The following is a 4,957-nucleotide window of genomic DNA, read 5'->3' as shown; positions in this document are numbered from 1 at the left end:
ATTCACAGTGATTCAATAACAAGAGAGCACACCGTGCCTTCTTTCCAATACTTCTTCCTGCATCATCTCAGCCACACCTCCATTCACAGTGAATTCAGTAAAAGAAACACACCGTGCCTTTTCCAATACTCTTCCTGCATCATCTTCAGCCACACCTCCATTCACAGTAGTGATTCAATGACAAAACCACCGTTGCCTCTTTCCAATACTCTTCCTGCATCATCTCATCCACACCCCATTCACGGTAATCTAATAACAAGAAGCACGCCGTTGCTTCTTTTTAATACTCTTCTGCATCATCTCATCCACACCTCCATTCACGGTAATTCAGTAACAAGAAACACACCGTGCTCTCTTTCCAATACTCTTTCCTGCATCATCTCAGCCACACCTCCATTCACAGTATTTCAATAACAAGAAGCACACCGTGCTCTCTTTTCCAATACTCTTCCTGCATCATCTCAACCACACCTCCATTCACAGTGAATTCAATAACAAGAAACACACTGTTGCTTTTTTCCAATACTCTTCCTGCATCATCTCAGCCACACCTCCATTCACAGTAATTCAATAACAAGAAACACACCGTGCCTCTTTCCAATACTTTTCCTGCATCATCTCAGCCACGCCTCCATTCACGGTGATTCAATAACAAGAAGCACACCGTGCCTCTTTCAATGTACTCTTTGCATCATCTCAACTCACACCTCCATTCACGGTGATTCAGTAATAAGAAACACACCGTGCCTCTTTCCAATACTCTTCCTGCATCATCTCAACCGGACCTCCATTCACAGTGACAATAGTAACAAGACACACGTGCCTCTCTTTCCAATACTCTTCCTGCATCATCTCAACCACACCCCCGTTCACAGTGAATTCAGTAACAAGAAGCACACCGTGCTCTTTCTTCCAATACTCTTCCTGCATCATCTCAAGCACACCTCCATTCACGGTGAATTCAATAACAAGAAACACACCGTGCCTCTTTTCCAATACTCTTTTTGCATCATCTCAACCACACCTCCATTCACAGTGAATTCAGTAACAGAAACACACTGTGCTCTTTTCCAATACTCTTCCTGCATCATCTCAACCACACCTCCATTCACATGAATTCAATAACAAGAAACACACCGTGCCTCTTTTCCAATACTCTTCCTGCATCATCTCAGCCACACCTCCATTCACGGTGATTCAGTAACAAAGAGCACACCGTGCCTCTTTCCAATACTCTTTTCCTGCATCATTTCAACCACACCTCCATTCACAGTGATTCAATAACAAGAAACACACCGTGCCTCTTTTCCAATACTCTTCCTGCATCATCTCAGCCACAGCCCATTCACAGTAATTCAGTAACAGAGAAGCACCTGTGCCTCTTTCCAATTCTCTTGCTTCATCATCTCAGCCACACCTCCATTCACAGTGATTCAATAACAAAAACACACCGTTCTTCTTTCCAATGCTTCTTCCTGCATCATCTCAGCTACACCTCCATCACGGTGATTCAGTAATAAGAAACACACCGTTGCTCTTTCCAATACTCATTCCTGCATCATCTCAATCCACACCTCCATTCACGGTAATTCAGTAACAAAGAGAAACACGCCGTTAGCTTTTTTAATGCTTTTCTGCATCATCTCATCCGCACCTTCATTCACAGTGGTTCAGTAACAAGGAAACACACCGTGCCTCTTTCCAATACTCTTCCTGCATCATCTCAGCCACACCTCCATTCACAGTAATATCAATAACAAGAAACACACCGTGCTCTTTTCCAATACTCTTCCTGCATCATTCAGCCACACCTCCATTCACGAGTGATTCAATAACAGAAACACACCGTTGCTTCTTTCCAATACTCTTCCTGCATCATCTCATCCACACCCACGTCTCACGGTGATTCAATAACAAGAGCACGTGCTTCGTTTTTTTCATGCTCTTCTTGCATCATCTCATCCACACCTCCATTCACGGTGATTCAATAACAGAAACACACCGTGCCTCTTTCCAATACTCTTTCGCCGTCATCTCAGCCACACCTCCGTTCACGGTAGTTTCAATAACAAGAAACGCACCGTTGCCTCTTTTCCAGTAATGCTCTTCCTGCCGTCATCTCTAGCCACGTTCCCTTCACAGTAATTGAATAACAAGAAGCACACCGTTCCTCTTTTCCAGTACTCTTTTTTCCATCATCTCAGCCACACTTCCATTCACGGTGAATTCAGTAACAAGAAGCACACCGTGCCTCTTTTCAATACTCTTCCTGCATCATCTCAGCCACACCCCTCCATTCACGGTAGTTCAATAACAAAAGGCACACCGTGCTCTCTTTCCAATACTCTTCCTGCATCATCTCATCCACACCACATTCACAGTAATTCAATAACAAGAAACACACCGTGCTTTCTTTCCAATACTCTTTCTGCATCATCTCATCCACACCTCCATTCACAGTGATTCAATAACAAGAGACACACCGTGCCTCTTTCAATGTACTCTTCCTGCATCATCTCAGCCACACCCCATTCACAGTGAATTCAATAACAAGAAACACACCGTGTTCTTTTCCAATACTCTTCCTGCATCATCTCAACCACACCTCCATTCACAGTAATTCAATAACAAGAAACGCACCGTGCTCTCTTTCCAATGCTTCTCCTCCGTCATCTCATCCACACCTCCATTCACGGTGATTCAGTAATAAGAAACAACACACGTTGCCTCTTTCCAATGCACTCGCCTGCATCATCTCGTCCACGCCTCCATTCACAGTGGTTGTAACAAGAGACACACCGTTGCCTCTTTTCCAATACTCTTCCTGCATTATCTCAACCACACACCCCCAGCGGTAATTCAATAAAAAGAAGCACGCTGTGCTGCTTTTCCAATGCTCTCTCCTTTATCATCTCAACCACACACCCATTCACAGTGATTCAGTAACAAGAGCACACCGTTGCCTCACCAATACTCTTCGCCATCATTCAGCCACTTGCTCTGTTCACGGTGATTCAGTGACGCATGGAACGCGTTGCTCATTCCCGATATAACGCCGTCATCTCATCACGCCCACGTTCACGGTGATTCAGTAACGGAACCCGTTGAAACAACTTGTGCTTTTTCTTAAATCTCATCCGCCTCCGTTCACGGTAATTCGTATACAAAGGCACACCGTTGCCTCTCCAGTACTCTTCCTCGTCATCTCAGCCACGTCCGTTCACGGTGATTTCAATAACAAGAAACGCCGTGCCTCTTTCCAATACTCTTCCTGCATCATCTCAGCCACTACCCTCCATTCACAGTGATTCAGTAACAAGAAGCACAACGTTGCTCTCTTTTCCAATACTCTTCCTGCATCATCTCAGCTACACCTCCATACACAGTGATTCAGTAACAAGAAACACACCGTTGCTCTTCTTTCCAATACTCTTTTTGCATCATCTCAGCCACACCTCCATTCACAGTGATTCAATAACAAGAAACACACTGCTCTTCTTGTACTACTTCCTGCATCATCTCAACCACACCTCCATTCACAGTGAATTCAGTAACAAGAAGCACCGTTAAATGGCACCATACTCTTCACCGTCATCTCAACCACACCTCCATTCACGGTAATTCAGTAACAAGAGCACACACGTGCCTCTTTCAATACTCTTTTCCTGCATCATCTCAACCACACCCCCATTCACAGTGATTCAGTAACAAAACACCGTGCCTCTTCCAGTACTCTTCCTGCATCATCTTCAGCCACACCCACATTCACGGTAATTCAATAACAAGAAACACGCCGTGCTCTTTTCCAATACTCTTTCCTGCGTCATCTCAACATGCATCCTATTCACGGTAATTCAGTAACAAGAAACACACCGTGCTCTCTTTTCCAGTACTCTTTCGCCGTCATCTCAACCACACTTCCATTCACGGTGATCACTAGTAACAAGAAACACACCGTTGCTTCTTTCCAATACTCTTTTCTGCATCATCTCAGCCACACCTCCATTCACGGTGATTCAATAACAAGAGGCACGCTGTGCCTCTTTTCCATATGCTTTCTGCATCATCTCAGCCACGCCTCCATTCACGGTAGTTCATTAACAAGAAGCACACCGTTGCCTCTTTCCATACTCTTCCTGCATCATTCCATAGCCACACCCCATTCACGGTAATTCAATAACAAGAAACACACCGTGCTCTCTTTCCAATACTCTTTCCTGTAATCATCTCAACCACAGCCTATTCAGTATTGTATCTCTAAAAGAAACACACCGCTTCTTTCCAATTCCTTTCCTGCATGATCTCAACTATAACCTATTCACAGTATTAAATAATAAAACACACCTGTGTTTCTTTCAATACTTCTTCGCATCATCTCTTTAAAGCATAATTCACCTCCATATCACAGTGAATTCAATGTAAAGAAGCACACCGTGCTCTCTCCGTCCACTCTTTTGCTCATCATTCAACCACACCTCCATTCACGGTGATTCAATAACAAGAAGCACGCCGTTGCCTTTTTTCCAATGCTCTTTCCTGCATCTATTCAGCCACACTCCATTCACAGTAATTCAGTAACGCAAGGCACCGTTGCCTCTTTCCAGTACTCTTCCTGTATCGTCGTCATCCACGCCACGTATCACGGTGATTCAGTAACAAGAAGCACACCGTGTGCTCTTTATACACTTTCTGTGCATCATCTCTATCCACACCTCCATTCACGGTGATTGTATAACAAGAAACGCACCGTGCTATCTTTCCAATGCTCTTCCGCCGTCATCTCAAGCACACCTCCATTTCACGGTGATTCAGTAACAAGAAACACACGTTATCTTTCCAATACTCTTCCTGCGTCATTCTAACAACGTTCTATATCACATGTAGTTCAATAACAAGAAACACACCGTTCTTCTTTCCAGTACTCTTTTCCGTCATCTCAACTAACCCCTCCCTTCAC

The sequence above is a fragment of the Tachypleus tridentatus genome, chromosome 1, assembly GCF_004210375.1.
Source record: "Tachypleus tridentatus isolate NWPU-2018 chromosome 1, ASM421037v1, whole genome shotgun sequence".
In the NCBI taxonomy this organism is placed as follows: Eukaryota; Metazoa; Arthropoda; class Merostomata; order Xiphosura; family Limulidae; genus Tachypleus; species Tachypleus tridentatus.
The sequence above is the reverse complement of the archived record's forward strand: the minus strand, read 5'-3'. Positions refer to the sequence as shown.